This window comes from Aptenodytes patagonicus, chromosome 3 (genome assembly GCF_965638725.1).
Source record: "Aptenodytes patagonicus chromosome 3, bAptPat1.pri.cur, whole genome shotgun sequence".
Taxonomy (NCBI): Eukaryota; Metazoa; Chordata; class Aves; order Sphenisciformes; family Spheniscidae; genus Aptenodytes; species Aptenodytes patagonicus.
Genome location: NC_134951.1, coordinates 81,811,235 through 81,834,683, shown reverse-complemented (window position 1 = coordinate 81,834,683; position 23,449 = coordinate 81,811,235). Strand labels below are relative to the sequence as shown.

At 42.0% G+C, this 23,449-nt stretch overlaps 2 protein-coding genes across 2 annotated transcripts in view; both read left to right on the top strand.

Annotated features, from left to right (window-relative positions):
- The window catches only part of MPC1 (mitochondrial pyruvate carrier 1), a 546,410-nt gene that overhangs the window by 381,191 nt on the left and 141,770 nt on the right, over positions 1-23,449 (top strand). The window lies entirely within an intron of this gene.
- RPS6KA2 (ribosomal protein S6 kinase A2) overlaps positions 1-23,449 on the top strand; it is a 176,066-nt gene that overhangs the window by 48,278 nt on the left and 104,339 nt on the right. The window lies entirely within an intron of this gene.

Here is a 23,449-nt window from a genome sequence, read left to right as displayed (position 1 = left end):
ATTGTTTAAATGTGTGCAATTTGGTACAGGGGAAAAAAAAGCTAGGTGCCTAGTAACAAGGCTTCATCCAACCTGTTTTGGATAAATTCAGGTCATATTTATTTTAGACTGACTTCCAGAATGATGTCTCTTGGACTGTTTCTAAAAGATAATCAATATATATGGTGTGATAAACAGGCTATTTTTAAAATGTGCATGACCATTTTCCAGTTTTAGATTGGTCATGATGGGCAGATTATCAGCTCCCAGTGAACTCCTAAGCAAGCTAAATCATTCAGCACAACGATGGGGTCAAATTCCTGTGATCGGGGGCCTGGGAAAACACCAAGGGGTTGCCCAGGACATTTGATGGGAATAAGCAAGAAGTTCTCCAACCTCCCAGGTTCCTCATAGCGACCTTCTCCCTTCCCACTCCCCTCAGCTGCACTCCGACGGGTAGCACTGTGGAGTTTGGGCAGGATTTTGCCTAGGGACAGCAGACCAATATAAACGCAGAAGACTAATAGTCACTAGTTACATCAAATGCGAGTGGAATTTTCCAACGTTGTTATTGCTTATTGTATGTATCGCCAAAATGAACAGCATCCCTGACCAGGAGCCATGGTCCTCTGCTCTGGCGCTCCACAGGGGACAGAAGATGACCCTGCCCAGGGATCTTGCCAGGCACATGCAAGACGGTGGAAAACAAGACAAGACAGACACAATGGCAGACAGGGGAGTACAAGGAAACAATGAGATGCAACTGAGCAAACTAAAAAGCAACGTGCTCAGCAGCCAGTAACCCTAATGCTGGACAGTTTTCTTTTCCTTTCTTTTTCTTTTCTGTAAAGTAGGTGTTTGATATACTCCTTACTTTTTACTAGTGAAATGTTAATCCTGTCAATAATTCATCCTCTACGTCCATTCCTACTAACTAAATCTTGACGCTTTTCCAGAACACAATACACATGACACAAAAAATGAAAATATTAGACCGGATGTGGGGAAAACTTGCATACTTGACCTTAAGAGAATGAATAAGAAGATGAAAACCTCAGTAAAAAAGGACATCTGGCATGTTTGGGTAGTTTTCTCAGGAAAGGGTAGATGGTCAAGAACAGGGAAACAAATGTTTTCATTTGCACCCTCTGCATCCTAACGCTCTTCTCCTCAGTGGCTTGCTTGAATATTGCTCGACATGTTAAGGTTGTGTGTGATGCTATTGAGGGCTGCCACAGTTGCAGAAGAGCATGAGGACTGTTCTGTTTTGCAAGTGATGTTCTTTCAGTCTTCGTAACTTTTGAAAGTCACCCAGCATTTATGACAGCAGGTAAGGAATGTCAGTAGTAAATATTGAGAACAAACTTTGGGGATATTTGAGGAATTTCCTCTGGGAAGGGTAGCTGCCTGCTGTGGAATGTTTTATGCCAACATTTGTGGGTGAAAAACAAGGCCAAGGATTGTAAATGGTTAAGAGGCATCATACAGGTCTAAAAAGCAGAAAGTTCCCTTCCTCTTAATTTTATCCATGATGAAAATTACAGATTCAAATGTTAACATTTTTATTCTTATGCTATGAGGAATCTAATAGATCTTCTAATTTCTTTAATATATTTCTAGAACGTGCAGTAGAAATTTTCAGCGGTGAATTTCATTTCATGTTAGAAATGGTAGTGACCCATATGAATGATCTCCAAATATAACACTGTGGATTTTATATGTCAGATTCCATTTTGGAAATTTCAGTTGCAATTAGAAATTCTTTTTCAGTACGTATTTGAGAGTGGGTGTAATTTTAAATAAAAAGATACTTTACAAGATCCTAAGGGCACTTGATATTGAACTAATAGATACTGTTAGGAAAATCATAGCCCTGGTTCTAAAGTCTGAGGGAGTCATCCGAAAAGATTATCATCATCTAAAAATGAGAAACAAAACGCTCATAGCTTTCAGCTTCTAACACTGATGGGTACTCAATGTGTAGGTGTGATTAGCAGCATAATAAAGTCCATTTTCTCTGTAAGAGGAAAAAGAAAGTTACTTTGCCCTTGATGATAATGCTGCTAGACGTGAGTAATCTTTAGGGCTTTACTGAATCTATGAGCAATCATCAGAAGTAACTGCATAGAGCTTTTAAAACTCAGTAGAAGTTTTTTAATTAGCCTTTTTTTTTCCTTTTGGTCTTAAATTCAATTCCCTATCGAGAAAGCTAATATGAAATTGGCATTTGTGTGTTATTTAAATGTTACGTTACTGAAAAGTTACCAAAATCTTTAATTCTGTTAGGAGTAAAGATGGATCAGTTTGCTAGTGATTGACTACAACAGATAAAACCAAAGTATTGCAGCATTGTGAACTTTATATAACTATACTTGTAACAAAACATAGAAAATAATATTCAGATGCGTGTTATGCCTTGCTATCTGCTTGTATATTATTTTCTGCATGTTATATTACTCATAGGAAAAATAAAATGCTCAATTAATACTTCAGAAGTTCTACTGCATAGAAACCGATGTTGTGCCAGATTCCTTCCTGTAACGAAGTTGCCTAACTTTCCCTTTTTAGAGGGATCTGAACCGCACACTGACTGTGACTGAGAGTTGAAGACTTCCACTGGGGAATGTACCATAGCTACGCTTGGTGCTGACCTTGACATCAGTTTTGGAAGATGGAGTTTTCCCTGAGAAAGCCATTGTGGGTGCTTCTGAAAATGACAATATTCCCACAGCTCTGCCGATTGACAGCTTAATTATCTGGAACTGGAGTTATCCTGGGTCGAGGGAGAGGGGGAATGACAGCGCTTTGCATGTTGAAAGCTCTTCTTCATGGCAAACTGTAACAGGAGAGGAGGTTTGGTTGCTGATGTGGAAGGTGCTGTAGTACCAAGGCAACAGCACCCGCTAAACTAGGCTGGACCACAAGCTCCCCTGCACAGACTGCTGTAACAGTAACAGAGGCTGCACGTGGCCAACCGACTTACTTGAAGGGGAAAATTAAACAAGAATAAGCAAAAAAAGATTAAAGAAGTATGTTTAGAAGTAATTTGGTTCAGTGGGTTTCAAGGGTTGGCGAATTCTGTGAATTACTTTTTGCATAAACCTTTTTTTCAAAGCCCCTCCATGTCTGTGAGCTTCTTTGGTACTTTCCTCCATGGCCGGAGGCCCGTAGCACGCAACCCTCGGGGCAGTAAGTAGCACCGTTACTAAGGCTGAGTAACTCTACGTTACAAAGTCAACAGGATAACCGCAGTCACCGGATTTTGTGGTGAGCCGTAAGCAGCAGAATGTCCGCTTGCCATCTCCTCAATCTTCAGGATTGTTTGGAAAACACTGGGTGTGTGAAATGAATTAATATGTTCGTCTTTGGTTTCTATAGTCCTTAAAAGTCGGGGCAGTGCAGGTTTACCTCCAGCTGAGAAACCAGAAGGAGGTGGTTGTGATCAGAAACACAGAGATTTTAACGCCTGCAGAGACTGCTACAGTGGTCTGACTGAAAATGCATTGAAGTCATTGATTGACTTCAGCTGGCTTCAGTTAAGGCCTTAATTCCCCGACAGTGCTGGGCTTTTCTTGTTGTGGTGAGCCTGTGCTGTAAGCTGGACCATGGAGGACCTGCCTCTTGAGGCCTGGCTAGAGGGGACAGGGGCTGGGATGTCCGTGTATGTCCCGGCACAGCCTGCGCCTCCTGGGGCTCCTGCGGCTGAGGCAGCCCCTGCTTACCTCCCACCCATCCCAGTTTGCCACGACAATGGCGAGGAGCTCAAGAGTTTTACCCAGCAGCACAAGTTTGTTTGGCTCACGTTGCTGTCAAAATGCAAGTCCTGATTTTATTTTGGGCCTAATGCAAGGCATTGCGTAACCTTAATTTTGTTCTTTTCGCAGCGCTCAGCCAGCAGCACCTCAGGCCAGGAGAGACGGTGTCCTTAGCTGCCTTTATACAGGGGTTTTATGGCACTGGTTTCTATAAGCCACTTAATGCTTTTTTTTCCTTATATTGTTGCCAGATGGCACCCCTTGTACGTATTTGCCCTTTACAGCTCACTTAGCTTTTCTTGATTGGTGCTCTGCCTCCCTGCTGTGCTAGCAGGGCTTGCCCCTGCCCGAGAGGGAGCAAACAGCTCAGAAAGGGATGTTCTGCTTGACCGAAGACAAGGGAGCAGAGCATGGTCCCACCATCACCGGCAATCATTCCACAGCTCCGACCGGCTCATTCAGCTGGGGACGAGGAGGCTCCAAATCTGCTCCATGCTCTCACGTTCAGTCCTGGGGAGAAAGGAGAGCGCCTGTATTTTCTGCAAGGGCTATCAACCCCACATCAGTTCTGTGGGAAGACCCTTGTATACGAGTTTACGAGTGCAGCGACTCTTGAAAGAAGTGTGTCACATCGTGGTCAGTGTATTTAATTTATTTTAAATAGGCACATTGGCATGTCCAGGCTGCTGTCGCAAAATTTTCCAAGAATTTGAGATTTACTGAGGTCTTTAAGATTTTCCCTTTCAAAGTCCATACAAGGTACCTGTCTCCCTGACTGTAGGGCTTTCCTCAGCTGGCAGGTGGCTGCATACAGGGTTGCACAGTGAACTCCCTCTTTCCCAGGACAAGCGTTCAGTCACCGGCACGATCCAGATGACACTGTGAGACCCCAAGTGTCTCCAGCAGCATGACCGGTCTGGTCTCTGACAGGGCAAGTGGTTCGGTCCAGGCTGATTTTTCTAATTTGGGAATGAATTGACCTGTCCTGTGCTGTTCCCCATATAAAGAGATGTGCTATGAAATGATGTCATTTGAGGTAACAACAGGCCTGGAAAATTTTGTGCGTATGTGTGCATGTGTGCCTTCCATCTCAGCTTTACCCACGTCTCCTCTTGTTTCTCTGGTATGTTTACTGCTGCAATACCTAATTTAAATTACAGCTGCTTAGCCAACATGGTTTTCCATACAGACATTTTTTATTTAACTAGGGGGTTTTTTTTAAGTCACCAAGTCATAACATTTATAACAGTTTTCAAAAGTTGCTTTAATTTTATAAGCACTTCCCCAGAATATTTGTTTGAAAACTATATCATGCTTTTTGTACATAATTTTTGAATTTTTGTCTTGGAATGTTCTTGAAAAGCAACGTCTTAATTTTTTTTAAACTTACCTTCAAACTAAAATGAAAATAGAATTTTAAAAAATGAGGGAAAATGAGGTTTTACAGCATCTTTTAAAGATCTATTATAAACATCAAAAAACAGCTCAAAAACTGTTCTCAAAACATGCTCGATTAAAAGAAAAAATCTAGTTCTAGTTTTTTATATATATATCTCAAGTGAACTTTGTAACAAAATCCAAGATAGTTAAATAAAATTTCCAACAGATTCTGACTTGAGTACAATATTCTTTCCAATAAGTAGATTCTTCAAATTAAAAACAAAACAAGATGAAGTCTATTAGAGGTTAAAAAGTGTTCTTACATTACAGTTGAGCTGAAGTTCTTCAAGAAAGCATGTCTTTATTTAAGCATTATCCAAGTAACCAGAATAACTGGATGCCTCTGGCTCTGATACTAAACACATGTATGCTATTGTACATGCAAGTAGTCCCAGAAGTTCATGAAGAGGTAATTGTCAGTGAGAGCTGACGCTGTTACTAGCTAAATGTTTTTGGTTTTCTTTCCTTCATGCTAAGTAGTCCCTTATTCTAAAATGGGTTAATCACTAGAAGCATGACACAAGCTACGTTTAGTGACATTGCAAGCACCAGTTTCACTGTTTATTTCCTGACATACTGGAATTTACATTTTGGGAAATAGAGAAACCTATTTCATTGTGGGTTCTACTTATAAGAGTAAAATACTCCTTCTATGCAAATACTGTCAACCTTTAGGATTACTGTAATTGATGGTTCTGTCTGTTGGCTCTGTGGAGATGGCTATTTTCAGAATGTTTGCAGGTAATGACTGTTCTCTGACTTGTTAATCTCTTCTCTTCCAATTATCCGAGCAGATGTTGCTTAACCCATGAAATGGCTAGGACCAGTAAGATCTGAAAGACCAATAAAACATGTAAGTCAGGGGAAACGTTTTAATAAAAAGGTGGGGAAGGGACAGTCAGTTAGCAAGAGAGATGAAGGCACAATGAAGACAGTGAAGCTAAAAATAAATTTTGAAATTGTATTTTGCATGTGTAAAACTTTCTGGAATGGCAGACTTTGTTTTTGGGTGAGTACTGGTGGTAGTTCCTGGACAAAGAAAGGATTGTCCACCTGTATGGTGGTCTGAAGCGTGCGTGCTTCTCCATGCTGCTTCTGTGACCTGTCTAAATGATGAATTTCCAAAGACTGGGTACCTGCAGCTCGTCTTGGCTCTCCACATTAGTGGGCTCTTGGGACCTCTGAAAAAAGAGAATTTGGGGGTCCTTCAGAGAGATGTGTTGGGCACACACTTGTATCAGCAGAAATGGGACTGGGGAACAGGCAGTTGAATCCTATAACAGTTCTTCTAACGAGGTGCTGTTTGATCTTTTGGAAACCAGAATATCCTTTTGAGTGCAGGGTAGGTAACCCCTTGCCAACACACATTTGGTACTTACCCCACCTAGTGAGCATACACTGAAGATCTATAAAATCTAATGGGACTGACCTCTCACTGTGGCATTTCGAGAGAGCTGTGCCTGCGAGGGCAGGGTCAAGGTTACGCCTGCCTTACGTGAAGAGGAGCTGTATGGAAACATCCCGGGCAGGCCTGTGCAAGCTGATCCGAGCACTGCATTGCCAGCTCTGATGATGTGAGTAATCAAAGCTGAGAGCTGCGTACCTAACATTTCAATACAGTTCTATAAGCATTAGCATGCTCTAAACAGCACCGTGTTTTGAGATGGGCCATTTCATTTCCATTAAACTAAAAACAGCTTTTAGTGTACTTCGTACTTTTGAACCTGAAGTAAAACATTAATACTTGCTGTTACAAACTCTGGAGATTTAGAAATACGAATTGTACAGGCCATTAAATTAAAACCTAGCAATTACATCAGTGTTGTCTTGTGATAGGGCTGGGGAATCGAGAAAGTTGGGCTTTATTCCTCGTCCTGTCAAATTCACTGTGTGACCATAGGCAAGCAGCTTAACCTCACAGTGTCTGAGGTTAATACTTACCCAACTTGCAGGGTTTTCTGATACTAGATTAATGTTTCTGTTGTTACTTTGACATCCTGCAATGGATGATGTTCACAGTGCATATGCTGTTGATAATAACAATACAGAAAAATGAAATGTAGATTATTCTTTTTATTTGTTATAGATGAAAAAATGCAGAAGTTACAGCCTGTGTGTTTTAACATTTTGAAGAACGCTGCATAGTATTTGATAGAAATAGTTACAGATAATCAAGCAAGTAAATTTATGTAACAATTAATTTGTTTGGTTTTAGACATGTGATTAATCCTAGGTTTTTGATGACCCAAACTAGGTCACCGTTGCAGTCACTTTAGCAATGGAGGAATACAGAAACTCTCCAATGGAAAATTATAGCAATGGGTTCCCCGAGGAAAGAAATGTACAAAGCAGCCCTTTCTATGGCAGTCAAAAGGAAACCATCAATTTTTCATTGCTCTATAGATGCAGCTACAAATTGCAAAACTCATCTTCTTTCAGAGTAAGTGGTTTTGGGGCCTTTGGCATTAGTGGTCAGTGGAGTAAATCCTGTATTTGGATTGTTGAAATGTTTTTCAATGGCAGCAGAAACTCTGAAGAGAATTTAATTTCCCCCTTGCAGAGAGGGCAAGCAAAAATGAAGGCACACTGCAGTACTAATGCAATGCTGGGCTGTTCCTCAGGCAGTTACCTTATGCGTTTATAAGCAAAGGTTGTGTATTCAGCTTCTGTAGTCAAGTAGTTTTGTTTGGCAAATCATTTTAACTGGATTAATAAAGGTTCTCGGTCTTTCGTAAACCAGGTGAACCATGCAGCTTCTCATTTGGCTTTCAGTTGAATTAGTTTTGAATTACCAGATTTGATAAAGCTCTATCTTATGGAAAGATTTTTGTAAAGACTGCAATGTCTGCTGGCGTCCTGTGCAAGGAGCTTTCAAATCTGGATGAAAACCTAGATTTTCATAGCCATTTTCTATATATCTGGGGTTCAGACCTGTATCACTTTAGGAAAGGTTTCTTTAAATACCTAGACCACTTCCAGGGATTATTTTTAATCTGGTTTGTTTATGGTTGCTCTTTGTGTAGCATTATATTCTGCAACTGAGCTCTTTTGCGCTGAGGAGTGCTAAAATATAAATGGGTACTCCAGAAGTGCTGGAGCTCTTCTGGCTGGGATGGTGTATAAGGAGGACTTGGAATTCCCCCCTGCAGACGATCACATAAGGAGTACGTGGTCCAGGTGCCACCTTCTGAATACAAAAAGAGTTGGTGGCATTTATCTTTTTCAGAGAAGACTTGCATTCTGAAGGGAGATAAGCTGGTAGAATTCGGGTTTTCCCTCTACTCCCTTTTACAACAAGAGGTGAAATAACACAACATTATCTGGTTGTTGTCTAGACTGATGTAGCCGAGCAGCAAGTAAAATAAAGGCCTAATTCTTCAAACCTTTATGCCTTCATCAATATAGTGTAGTCACACTGTTGGAAATCCACAATCAGGATCTAATAATTTATTCTTTTCTCAAATAACTTTTAAAAACCCAAGTGATGAACCTGCTCTTCATCCTTGACTTTCCTTCATGGAATGATGCTATTTATGTATTTTGATCCTGATCTAAAGTCTGTAGAAAGTCCTTTGATGGTCTTTGAATTGAGCTGGTAGTTTGTTAACAGGATGTTTCCATCTTCTTTTACTGCTTCAAACTTACCAAAAACAAGTTTAGAAACTCTCCCTGTTTACAAAGGAGATGACAGTGCTAGTTGATTAAAAGGGGCATAATTTGTTGCCCCACTTATCTCATTTTGTTGATTAGCTGCAACAGACGGTGATGCCCAATTCCCTTTTTAAATGAGTAAATTTGGCACATATGCATGACAGTTCCTCCTCTTCTTGTACCGTCATCGGCAGGCTCTAACTAACTGGCATTCTGCCACCGTGGAAAGCGAGAGTTGTTTTCACTCAGTGTGCATCTTGTGTTCACCATCTGTATCCTCCGTTTTTAGGGCCTGATCCTGCAAAACTATTACAATAGCAGTTTCTTCTCAAACATCTACTTACATTGCTGGTAATGGAGCTAAAAGCATAAATCAGAATTATGCCTATTAATAAAGTGAGGGTTTTTTTAGATCTGGGCCCTATGTTCATAAGGTGGATCCTGAATATCTGCTATAAATCTTGTAATAGCCACCATTTGTTAATAGTATTTATTGTATTTACAGCCATGTGCACACACTGTGGGCACTTGAAAAACACAAAAAAAAGTGTAATATCAGATGGGATAAAACAAAAAAGAGGCAGTTGAAGGGAGGTAGGATACAAGCTGGTTACACGTTAAGTGGCATCTGTTCTGGTGTTTCTCTGCCCCTGCCAGGGCAGGATTTTCCTGATGTCTAACCTGAATTTTTCATGCTGTGATTAGATTTATTGCTCCTGACTTTATCCATAATGTAATTTAGGTTTGGTGCATGTCTCCAGTCTCGCGTAATTGGCTAATTAGTCTAGGTGGACATTGTAACAGGCTTGGTTTAGGTCTTGCAGTTTCCGTGTGCAGATTAGAAGGTGGGGAACAGCCCCAGTTTAGACCAGCAGTGTTACTGGTTTTCCCCAAGTCCCAGAGTGGGCTGGGAGGTGGTTGCGAAACCAAGTCCGAGAGCTCCCCTGGTACCTGTCTGCAGTGTTTGCACAGGTTACAAACCTGTTTGTTGCCTTTGCTCAGGATTTCTTTGGCATTTATAACAGCCAAGGGATTACCCTGCAGTGTTGAAGAGTTGTGCGGCTGCAGCAGGTTGGGAGATTATGTCAGCTTCGTTTAGTGTGACTCTTTACAACCCGAACCCTTCCATCATCGCTTCGAGGCCGCGCTGCTGGAACGTGCCCCATGTGTTTTGCCTTACGTCTCTCCCAGAGCTGACCACAATTACAACACGTCCTGGCTCCTTTCATTAATGCCGCTTCTCCGGGGTGGTATATGTTACGTGAGCTGCAACCTCACTCGCCTGCAGCTCAGTTTCAAGTCGGGGTTTAAGAGACTGGTTACAACTTCCCAAGCGCAGAGCAGCTGGAGACCTATTTGTGGCAAGGCCTCTCCGGGGTCGGGGAGCTGCCGATGGGCCGAGGGGCGGCTGCTCCACTTATCTCCCCATCATACCCTTCATGATGCCGGTGTGGCTACTGGGGACCTGCAGCTGCATCCTACCCTGGCTCCTGCCCAGCCCAGACCTGCTGCTCCTCTTGGCACTCTCCCAGACTCGGCTTACGACCCAAATTTTTGAGGTGGGATGACTGGAAGGAAGGCAGGATTTCAGGTAGGGCAGGGAGGAACCTGGTTTGCCTGTTTGTTGGTGAAGAAAATACTGGAAGGGATTATGTGGCTTTCATTGGCGACTACTGAGGGAGAGGTGTTCAGTAGCTAACTTGGCTGATAGGCCCTGTTTAGTATGTGATGGACTCCTTAGGTCTTTAGATGAACTGTTATAAAAAATAAAAATCATTTTCTTCTGATCTTGCTCCAGATAAAACCCAGTATATACATGTATACATATATTTTTTTTTTCTTGTTAATAATTGGAAATAATGTTGCGTGTTTCCTATAATACTTATGTTTGGTATACGTCGCCCTGGTTCAACTCGCAGCCTGTGTACAAAAGGCTGGCTCTATTTTCAGTACCCTTAACTGTGAGAAAAATGGCTTAGATTGCTCTTCTGCTCTCTGCAGTTCCAGGAATCTTAGTTATAAATGTACCTAATCAACCTTCAGTGTTCTTAAAACATACAGTTACAGCTTGTTGGCATAAAAGTAGTTACAGAAATGAGAAGCTGATGTGAATTTTTACTTCTCTTTACTCTTACCTCCAGATGAAGACTATTTACACAGTAGTGCTATGTGTCACCCAGCTTTACTTACTATTTCATATAACTGGAAGTTCAGATACTGCAACTGTGCAGGGCTGTAATTCTTACGTTACTTTACTTTTCAGATGGATCCAGTAACATAGCTTAATGTAAACTCACTGATGACATCCATGTGTATCTTCACAAGCATGAGTTTTATGAAGACTAAAGATTTTGATACTGCCCTGTACAAAAAGTTTCAGTTATAAGGTCTGGATAAAGTTCAAGGATAGCAGATGTCAATTTACTCAGCCTTTGTGGGTAAAGAAACATTTCGAACATTGAAAACCAATCAGAAAAAACACAGTCCAAAAAAAATGTTTTTGAGAAAACTCAGCATTTAACAAAGCAAACTGGAACTCTGCTTTGGCACAGCGGGACCCTGCTCTGTAGTCTGCAATGAAAGAGAACAGTTTTAACTGTAAATAACTTTAAGAATACAAACAATGCAAAATTTGTGGCAAATTCGTAATCAGCTTTTCACTGTGTTTTACATTAAAGATTTTTTTTCCTTACAGTATTGGCTTAAATTACAGAAACTTTACCTCCCATGGCTTCTTGGAGAAACTGTGGCATTGCTCATTGTTTATGACAGGGCAAATGGTGAAAACAAATGAGCACTGGACTTGTGTGTTTGATTAAACACTTCCTTGAAGTAAAACTTTTGTGTGGTTTCAGCTTTCCTTTTTGGCTTTCACTTGTCATCTTCTGATTTTATTGTCTAGTTTTCCTTTGTCCATAAAATTAATTTTAGCTTTCTGTTGTTACTGAGTGATCGAATTACTTCACTTACCATTCAGTTGTCTTTATGCTATTATTTATAAAACATTAATATAGTAACAAGTGGTGCAGATATGGTTAGTTGGCTAGGGTTATAAAATAAGACTCAGTATAAAGGCTATAATCTACTGCAGACATAATTGCCTGCAATTCACTGAGGAGCACAATAAATTGCTTATCTGTAAAGGAACAGGAGTAGCTGTTGCTTGGTGTCCTGTGTTTCGTACAGGATTACTGAGTTCAAGTGGGCTTCCGATTTTTTATGTGGCAAAAAAAAAGCTCGGTGATTTCAGTGATTGTACTGTTGCATCAGTTTCTTCTTCAGAATTTTGTCTCCCGGCTGCATTAAGGATTTCACTGACATCGCAGCCCGGTGGAGCCAGCTGGTGATTTTGACTATCAGTGTGATAGCATCCACCATATAGAGCATTAAAGAGCATTTTTCTTTTATTAGCTTGATATTAAAAAATTGGATTATGCATGTATGAAGTGTGGCATTGTATTTTGCTGTTCATTTGTCTTTGTTCAGATTACTAACTGAAGCTATATTTGAAATGAATGTTAAAAGTAGAATAGGAAGAACTCCTTTAGTCTGTGCCCGTTCAGTTTTCTGTGAATGGAAGGTTAGCCTCTTCGAGGAGTCCCAAACAGCTTTGTGGCTGTTCTGAGCACAGGAACAACCTTGCACGGTTTACTGTACAGTAGCCTTTAACTCCTCCAGCTCCTTGGGGATACACTTATGGGAGAGGTCATGAAGTTGCAGTATGCACCTTTCTGTTGATGGCTCAAAGATAATAAAGATTATCTGTGCTCTGGTCTTTTTGTAGGTGTAGTTCTGTATTCACTTATGAGCAAATTCGTCTGTTCGGTAGGACGGTAGATGTGGGTTGGTCTCTCTCCACCTTGTCCATTTACAGTGTGCAGCAAAGGGGACTGCAGAGTCCACTTATCCTTTGGGATTGGATTGCCTTAGTGGGCCAGGAAGAGACTGTCCTACATATCTGCCAAGGCTGGCAGGCCTGAACAGATCAGGGCTCTGGGTTTGCTGCTTGCAACACGGAACCATTGAGTTTCACAGTAAATCTCTTTGTGTCATGATTTCACCCTGAAGATGTGCCGTATGTTGTCAGGAAAATGTGTATGAGTCTAGGCCAATCATCATTTTCAGTAAAGCCATCTGGATCATCTTTTATTTTTTAAAAAATCCTTTACCTGTTAAGAGGTAATGTGGAGTCTTTATTTCACGTGTATTTCAAATGTACTAGTAAAACATCAGGGACTTTTTTTCCTAGTCTGTGAAGCAGCTGAGTACAGCAATAAGGGAACTGGAGCCCTTTAGTAAGTATTTATATTTCTTGAATAGCATCCTGAACAGATAGACCTTTTTGTCTGCCTTCCTTCTTATCTGAGCCTAATAATATCATAGTATCTGAGCATTTCATAGTCTTTCCAGTGCCCTTATACTCCAGTAACCCCATGAAAAAGGAAGATGGCCTCACTTACATTTTACAGTTGGAAAGCTGGGACACAGAGGCATATGCGGGCTATCTGTACCCTGTAACAGAAGTGCATGACGGATGGGTTGCCATAATATTAGGACTGTCAGTAGGGCTTCCCTGTGAGGGCTGGCGCACTGCAGCAGCTGCCAGGCAGCTCTGGTGAGCGGGCTGCAGTGGTGGGAGGTGGTGGCACCCCTGGGAGGGTCTCCAGCAGCAGCCACCCAAGCCCCTCAGAGTTTGTGAGTGGTTCAGACCAGAGCGCGCAGGGCACATTACTGACCTGGCAGCAGGACTTGAGCTGTAGTGGAGGGTAAAAACTGAAAGCTTTCTCTATAAAATGAATATTTAAAAAAAAAAAATGTGGTGATGTATACTGTCCCCTACTATTGCATGTAGTCTTCATTACCTTGTTTAGTGGTGACATAGCATCATCCTAAGGAAACAAGAATACTTACCCTTCTAGAAGTAACAACAATTTCTTCTAGGCGCTGGATCCAGGCTTAGTTGCAGTTAGTTCCTTGGTGAATGAGCAGCAAGTGGGGTTTTTTTGCCTGTTCACCAGCAGGAACAATCAGTAGCGGACCTTACAACTCTTCTGAGATGTAAAGGCCAAAGGCACACCTGTAAACCATGCCAAGTAGGATATTGATGAAAATGTTTCTGCTCTTATTTACTGTAGCTTAGAGCAATATAGCGGAGTTCTTTGTCCTTTAATGGTGTGACTCATTTTGAGACTTTCTGTTAAAGTTCACAAATGTATTTGAGTATTTGTAGAGTGTTGCTGTATGAGTAAGGCTGGCCAACTGTTTGTATTTTTTTGTGACCAGATGGTTCTGGTTTTGTTCTGCTTTTTTTAACCCCTTGCTTCAATAGGGGTTTTTTATGAGCTCTTTCTACTCACCACTCCACATAAACCTTTGCAGTTTGCACCAGAAATAACGCAAAAATTAGAGTTACCCTGGCTAATGATTTGAGTCCAGAGTTGGAAGTTAGATCAAGAATTGGCGTCTCCCTCTACTTCATGCATATCTGCACTTTGAATAGGAAGATGGTTCTCTTTATGCATCTTCACAGTCATTGTGTTGTATATATTTAGGCTGTCCCCATACGCCGTAGGCTGTCCCCATACGCCGTAAGAAGAACGGGCGGGGAAGACGACCGGCCTGGCTGAACGGGGAGCTCTTGCTGGGACTCAGGAAAAAAAGGAGAGTTTACCGCTTGTGGAAGAAGGGGCAGGCGACTCAAGAAGAGTACAGGGATCTCGTTAGGTCGTGCAGAGAGGAAATGAGAAAGGCAAAAGCCCAGCTAGAACGCAATCTGGCCGCTGTCGTTAAAGACAACAAAAAAAGCTTTTACAAATATATTAATGACAAGAAGAGAGCCAAGGAGAATCTCCATCCCTTATTGGATGTGGGGGGGAACATTGTCACCGAGGATGAGGAAAAGGCTGAGGTACTCAATGCCTTCTTTGCCTCAGTCTTTAACAGGCAGACCAGTTATCCTCAGGGTACTCGGCCCCCCGAGCTGGAAGACAGGGACGGCGAGCAGGATGAACCCCCCATAATCCAAGAGGAAGCAGTCAATGACCTGCTACGCCACCTGGATGCTCACAAGTCTATGGGGCCGGATGGGATCCACCCGAGAGTGCTGAGGGAGCTGGCGGAGGTGCTCGCCAAGCCGCTCTCCATCATTTATCAGCAGTCCTGGTTAACGGGGGAGGTCCCGGACGACTGGAGGCTTGCCAATGTGACGCCCATCTACAAGAAGGGACGGAAGGAGGATCCGGGGAATTACAGGCCTGTCAGCCTGACCTCGGTGCCGGGGAAGATTATGGAGCGGTTCATCTTGAGGGCGCTCACAAGGCATGTGCGGGACAACCAGGGGATCAGGCCCAGCCAGCACGGGTTCATGAGAGGCAGGTCCTGCTTGACCAACCTGACCTCCTTCTATGACCAGGTGACCCGCCTAGTGGATGAGGGAAAGGCTGTGGATGTGGTCTACCTGGACTTCAGCAAGGCCTTTGACACCGTCTCCCACAGCATTCTCCTAGAGAAGCTGGCGGCTCACGGCTTAGACAGGTGTACTCTGCACTGGGTCAAAAACTGGCTGGACGGCCGGGCCCAGAGAGTTGTGGTGAATGGAGTTCAATCCAGTTGGTGGCCGGTCACGAGCGGTGTTCCCCAGGGCTCAGTTTTGGGGCCGGTCTTGTTCAATATCTTTATCGATGATCTGGATGAGGGGATTGAGTGCACCCTCAGTAAGTTTGCAGATGACACCAAGTTGGGTGGGAGTGTTGATCTGCTCGAGGGTAGGAAGGCTCTGCAGAGGGACCTGGACAGGCTGGATCGATGGGCCCAGGCCAACTGTATGAGGTTCAACAAGGCCAAGTGCCGGGTCCTGCACTTCGGCCACAACAACCCCATGCAGCGCTACAGGCTTGGGGAAGAGTGGCTGGAAAGCTGCCCAGCAGATAAAGACCTGGGGGTGCTGGTTGACAGCCGGCTGAACATGAGCCGGCAGTGTGCCCAGGTGGCCAAGAAGGCCAATGGCATCCTGGCCTGTATCAGAACTAGTGTGGCCAGCAGGAGTAGGGAAGTGATCGCGCCCCTGTACTCGGCACTGGTGAGGCCGCACCTCGAATACTGTGTTCAGTTTTGGGCCCTTCACTACAAGAAGGATGTTGAGGTGCTGGAGCGTGTCCAGAGAAGGGCAACGAGGCTGGTGAGGGGTCTGGAGAACAAGTCTTATGAGGAGCAGCTGAGGGAACTGGGGTTGTTTAGCCTGGAGAAAAGGAGGCTGAGGGGAGACCTCATCGCTCTCTACAACTACCTGACAGGAGGTTGTAGTGAGGTGGGTGTCGGTCTCTTCTCCCAAGTAACAAGCGGTAGGACGAGAGGAAATGGCCTCAAGTTGTGCCAGGGGAGATTTAGATTGGATGTAAGGAAAAATGTCTTTACTGAAAGAGTGGTGAAACATTGGAACAGGCTGCCCAGGGAAGTGGTTGAGTCCCCATCCCTGGAGGTATTTAAAAGACGTGTAGATGAGGCGCTTAGGGACATGGTTTAGTGGGCATGGTGGTGTTGGGTCGACGGTTGGACTTGATGATCTTAGAGGTCTTTTCCAACCTCAATGATTCTATGATTCTATGATTCTATGATTCTATTTGTCCTAGTCAGGACCTGAGTCTGTAAAGATGCTATAGTCATCAGATAAAGAGCACCAACCTTCAAGACCAAGCTGTCTCAATGTGAGCTAAAGGAGAATCCAGTTGTAGACCACCTGAAGTACGTATTACTGGATACATTTGAGATGGTTTGTCTATCCATTACCGCAGTATGAGATAATATCACATTTTTTTCTGTGTTAATTCTCACAGTACTCCCACAAGATAATAAAAAGCAACTATCCCTATTTTTCAGGTTGGGGAGGAAGTAGAAATAACGCCTAATTTACCAGAGCTGCAAAATCCTGATACCTGAATTACTCCCAACGCCTTAGAGTATTTTTTAAGTGCCTGGATGTTTCAAGTATCTGAGTTCTTCTGAAAAATATTTCATTTCAATAGAAGTTCTGTTAAAATTTCCAGGGCATGTATCTGCAAATGTCTCTCTTGTAACGCCATTAAAAATCTGACCACAATACTACTTTATTAAAGTGTTTTTCAAAATTTTTCAGTAAATGTTAATTCATCTCGCGCAACTGCAGAAGCCCCCATCCCAGCAAGTTATCTTAGGCTTTCTTTATAGTCAGCAGTGAGAAATGTACACTTTTAGGATGTGACTTCATCTGATCTCTTTTAATCCTGAAGTGCCTGCTTCTCTCTATTGACTGCAAAGTAAGGCTAGACAATGAGTTCAAAACATTGTCTCCTGTACTTTAAATTTATTTAGCTGAGTCCAACCCTAAGTGATTCATCAAAGATACATAGCAAACCTGGTAGCAGAAAAGATTGAACCCAAATGTCCCAAATACTTCAAACCTCCAACTCACGGACTTCATCAATTTATCCAGTAGATTGTATCTGTTGCTTTTGTTCTCTGCGATTCCTCTCTTAACATTTAACACTTAGTTTGCTTGATTTCAGCTGAACCTCAACTGTAGAGACATGTATTAGGGAGAAGAAAGAAAAAAAATGTAGGATAAAAAGTTAGAGCTGGAGAGGGGTGCTAAGGAGAGTGTAATAGGTTTTCTCTTTGGAAAAAGTTCTGCTGGATTTAACAGGGGCTGATAGTGTTGCACTCCACAGAAATTGCCCTAAGGTTTTTGTTTTCCACTAGGTTTAGACCTGCTTGGTGGAATTCCATATGCAAGATAACACTTTCAGTTCAGATTTGTGAAAGGTCTGGGAAGAAATCCCAACCTCTGTAAAAACTATTGTGTATTATTTAACTCTATACGACTTTTTGAGAAGGTAGGTGACCTAATGCTTGAAGGCCAAATACAGACCTGGCACAACGTCCAGTGAATTCACTGTGAGTTCCACATACTTCTCTAAGGGCTCAATAAGTCCAATCCATTGTTGCTAAAGCAAATGTTAATTTGACAGTAGAGGACAAAACAACCAGACCCATTTACGGTATTATTGCTCAGTTTATGTCTATCCAGACCACAACAGAAGCCAGAACTTGGATTACAAACCATTTAAAATGGAAGATTTCTTTTTCGAATTTTACTCCAGCTGCTGGAGACTGGCTTGGGAAGAGGCTAATGAAAATGCTCCTATACTTTTTTTTTTTTTAATGTAGATATTGTCCTCAAAGAACTGAACACAGGCCAGCAATTCATTTCCTGCTCTAGGCAGCATTTGAATAGCCTATTATGTCTTGACAAAAATTACTCTCCTATGGGTTGAACCAGATTAAAACCTGTAAAACAGCGGTGGAAACCTGGCCTCATCTCTATCAGACATATCCTGTCCTAACTATTCCCATATGAGAGTTTTAAACGTGCTTTCCTAATGAACCATATTATTTTGGAATGTTGTGTTGCCTGTGATACTTGAAAGTTAAATAGTTGTGATTTGGGTTTACATTAGGTGGTAACTTGCCAAATGGCAAGACTGGTAACAAAATAAAGTCTGTATCTTGAGCATATGCTATAGACAAATAACGATTCTCTCAAACAACAATAAATTCTCTTTAGAGTTGCAATTATTTCTTATTTCCTTTTGCCACATTTTCATTTATTTCTTCATTGACCTCAATCCCTAAAGCATGAAAGCCCAACATATCTGAAGACTGGAGAACTTGCACATCAAAACTGCACATACTTTTATTGGAAAATGAAGCTTACCCTTCCTTACGGCCATATCTGCATGGCAGTCTTGATCCTGTGCTAGTGGGGAGGTGGCCAGGCAAGGAATAAAAATAAGAATCCTGTCCTACTGATTTTGCAGAACAATAATCATCTTGCATTAGCACCATAACTTTTTCCCATGTGATACGGTTGCATAAAATTATCTGTCTCTAAAAGTAGCTGATCCTGCAATGACCCCATCTCCAGCTGTTTCAGACCGTTTCAGGAAGTCTTGGTGAGGAAAGGTTTTGCATGTGGTTGAAATATATTGGGCATAATTAAGGTGGTCTCTAGATTTGAGAATGACCTTAGCTCTGCTCCTTCAGAAACCTGTTGGGGAGGAGCCAGACGAGGCTCCAGAAGGAGTTAAACCTCTCGGTTTTCTAGGAATTATTCTTTCCATAACATTTGCTAAGAGGCTGTGGAGCTGAAGAGAAAAGAGCTACTCTTCAGGAAGGCCCGCCCGTTTGCAGGGGGCACTTTTTGTACCTCATTCCTGGGCCTATACCCCTATGCTTCCCAATCCTACTCAGACACATGACAGTGAGTCGGGAGGTATTGCTGCAGTTGGAAGAGTTTTCTGTGGTTGCTCTCTGGCAGCCACCAAGCATTAGTGCATCTCTTTCTCCAAGGTCTGCATGAGCAAATCTTGGAAGCGAGCTGAGACCAGTGCTACAGGGAGCAGCTGCCTCCGGGAAGCACCAAAACAGATGTGTCTGTGCCATCCACAGTCACGGGGTAAGAACAGAGGCTCTGTTCTCCTATGTCCCAAAGGAAAGGAGATCAAAATGGCCTTTCCATTCAAATACTGGGTTACTTGTGTATCCAAAACTTCTGCCAACTTAGGGGGCTTGGGGGGAAAGCCTTTAAGTGAATAATGCAATATAGAATCAGGCCCTGAAGAGGTCTTTTTTGTATTAGCACGGAGAAGCACTCTCCATTCCTCTTTCATCATGTGTTCTAGTTCATTGCCCTCCCTCCCCCCCCAGTCTGTGCTGCTCGACTATGTGCTTTCTTCAAGCCGCCAAGAACATCCATCTCACTTTTGTCACAGGATGATGCTTTTTGTGCAAACATAAATATTTAGAGAAGTTTACAAAAGATTAAGCTTCATCAAGTCAAGTATTCCTGCTAATGCAGTGTCGGGACAAGTCAGCAGGGAGCAAGAGCCTAGGCTGCTGTGCACAGCTGTTGCAAGACCAAACTGTGGAACATTCATTTTTGACTCCACCAACTTCACTGATCAAAACCATTTTGGAATTTGGCTCGTGTTTTTTTCCGGAGTGAAATCCTCTCCATCAGAACAGCTTCTTCAGTGTGCAGGCTTCATCTCTATTGTGAATCGCTTGCCTCAGTTTTATTGTTGTTATGCAAATTCCTAATGCAGATATGCTGCACTTGCTGGACCAGTGGAAAAAATCCATGTTAGAGAAGTCCCTGAGTTGCAAATCAGAGCAAAAATAGTTGGAAGATCTGCCCACAATGCTTGTGCTCTGATAGTTTGCGTTTCACTACGATCATCAGCACCTGAGAAAAATTATGCCACATTTCATATTAGTTTAATACAGGGAGACTTCAAAAGACATAAATGATAGGGGAAAATCCCAAGTAAGTAAGAATATTAGAAGGGAACTGTAAAATTGTTGCGTTTTGGGGTTTTTTTTGAGTAAGGTAAAGCAAAAAACCAGAAGTCGTTCCAGAATTCATGCAACAAAATAAGTAATAAGAATATAGAAATACATGTAAGGGATATGGATGCATGGGTGCAAACACATCAGCGTATATTTCCTTTACGAGGCTGTGTCCATCTTCAGTCTCAAGTGCTGACAGTTTGGCTTTTTGCTCCAGTGGGAAGTGGATTTGTCATACCAGCTAAAATACTATCTCCCTCTTGGACAGCTCACAAGTGACGATCGGTGAAAAAAGAGCTGTCTGGCATGCTTTTCTTCAGTGCTGCTTTGCCGCTCCTTTCTAGTGAGGAGACCACAGGAAATCCTACCTTCCTAGAAAAACATCCTGCTTCCTCCTAAGGACCCGTGGCGCAAACAGCTCGACATGACAGTGGGCATTTCTGAGCTAGGCAAATCGAAAGAGAATAATCTTTTGTAGGAAGTGGCTCAAGCCTCATTGTTTGAGACACTGAGAACCACAGTGGACAAAAACCAGCTGGCCTGATCAAGTGTGGATGATATTTTGGTCAGGAGTGTTGGACTAGATGACCCCCAGAAGCCCCTTCTAATCAACGTTTTTATATTTCTATGAAGTCACAATCTAATGTTTTTTTTCCATCTTTAAAATCTGTGCTTCTCTGGTAAACGCTGCTAGGCCTTGTATTTGGTCCCATTCTTTTTAAATAATCTTTTTCTGATATTTTAATTAAAGATGCATGTAATTAAAGCGTTGATTTTATTGCAAGTTATGAATTAATTATGCTATTCTCTGGGAATGTTAGAATTTTTTAAGCATTCTTCCAGCAAGCTGAATTATCATCACTTTAATACTTCCAATATATTCCTGTAACTGAACACATTTCATGAACCTAAAGAGGTTATATTAAATTTAATAATACAACAGGAAATATGCTTAGGGTTGTAGGCCTGTGACTTTCATGACTAATATGAATGGATAAATTGAAACTCACTCACCATTTAAACTTGCAAACGTAGCTGAAATGACTCCGTGGTTCAGGCTGAAATACAGTCTAACTGAGTTAAAAAGGGTTTAGCTGTTCCCTTAAGGTGGTAGATCTCATCCACAGTTTTTGAGATCGAGGTATCAGCTCAAAGGAGAAGTAAATCTGAGGAAGATACCTGCTGTACATAAAATTGGGGTTAGTTTCTTTTTTGCAGAGTTTGTCTCCCAAATATATTGCAAAAGTTCAATCCGCCTCCTGTTTCACCCGGTTCCGATGGATGGTCCTTGCTGTGCTGTGCTTCTGTGCAAAACAGAGATGGGCAAAATCATGAAACGGTGACTGGGTGCCCTCAAGCTGCGCTGACTTGAGAAAACGTCGTGCATTTTTTTCATCATATGATAGTTGTCAGGGGGGCATCTGCACACAGAGACTGGCTTGCAGTAGCCAATCCTCCCAAACTCTGCCTGTGCTCAATGGAGAGCAAACTGCCAAGCATTCGAGGTCTGGTGGAGAGAGTAAGGGGTGATTCAGGGCAGGAGCCTGACTCCATGGGGAGTCATTTTTAGCCTTAGTGAGTAACTGCTGAACAAGATGGGTGGTGAGCCCTGCAGTCCAGATACTTCACCTAAGCTGCAGTGGGGCAGGGTGGGCTAAGCTAAAAATAATGTTCTTACCAGCGTGCCAGTCTCTCAGCTGCAGGCAGTTTACATAAAGATGCATGTCCCTCAGTGTGAAAGCTCCTTCAGAACTTGGTGGAGCCTTTGATAAGAACATGTAGGATATTCCTGGTTTCCTTGGGAAACAGCTAATGCAGTGTATCGAATTTGTATCAGTTTACTGTTGTAATTGTCACATAGAAAAAATTGAAAAAATAAATGTTGTTAGTATCAGAAAGGTATTCTGTCTCCCACAGCAATTAAAGCCAGAAAAACAAGAGGAGAGATCCTGGCAGTTATGTGCTTAGAAAACCCTTAATTCTCTGTGAAAACTGGTCATTGGTTTCAAGCATTTCCTTTCAGGCAAACCTTAAACTAGAGGAATTAGGATCAGAAAAACGAGTTACTGTCAGATGATGATTATTTTCCATGATTCTGGTAGCATGCACAAAGTAGAGAAAGCTTTCCAAACCAAGAAGAGGATATAGTCTCTGTTCCAAAGCATGTGAGTGTAAAGAGGCAGGGTAGGGAAGCGGAGGGATGGAGCTACAGTATAGAGAGCAATCCGGGTAATGCTAGCCATGCATCAGATGAATTACAGCTGGTAGAAAGTGCTAGCAATTTTTCTGGAGGAGAAGGGAATCAAATTTATTCTTGTTTAGTAGATGAATGTGGTTTCGCCAAATGTTTCTGTGAATGCATTTTCATTTTAGGACGTTATTTCTATTTTCCTCACGTTAATTTTTAAGAATGGGAAACAAATATTGTACTTTCAGATTTTATGAAGATATTTTCTTGGGGAAAAAGGATAATTGCAGCAAAATTCCATTTAAAAATAATGTTTATGAGATTCCAATTATTTCTGTTGGGTGCAAAAATATTCAAACCTATTCTTAAGTAAGCAATTCCCTTAGTCCTGGGAGATGAAACAAAAAGGTTTTGTACTCAAAATCCACATTTTAGTTGTAGAGAAGTTAGAACAAATAGTTTGAATAGAAAAAAAGCTCAAATTTCTGTGTACAAAACACTACAGAAATAAAAAGCCATGTAAATATTATCTTCCCTCGCTACTGTGTCCTTGAAGAGCAGGTCCTTTCTTCCAGGTTTCTTTTCAGCCCAATGACTTTCTGGGTTGCTGCAAACTCTACGTAGTCCCTCTGGGTCTCACGTGACCCGGTCGCTCTCTTTTTAGAAGAACATGCCATAATAACGTAAACCAAACAACTAAACCAAATGCCATCTGTCGCAGCTTGCAAGATAAAAGTCCTAGTTCAACTGGTGTCTTTGAAGAATGTGTAATGGAAATATTTTAACAAAAGAACCTGGGAAATCCAAAGTGTTTAAAGCTAATTCCTGCAAGCAAAGAAGTGTGTGTCATTCTTCCTTCCACCTCCACCCCATTTTCACATCTAAATCATTGATTTGTTTTCTATTTAGAAGGTTACTGGTAGTAATTTTTCATTCTTCGAGGTAAATAGGGAGAGCCACTTTTAGTAATGCCTTTTCTTCATTGCCTACTTACAAGAAGAATTGCTGCTTAAGACTGGGGGAGCTTTTTAAGATGGATTTAAATGATGCTTTG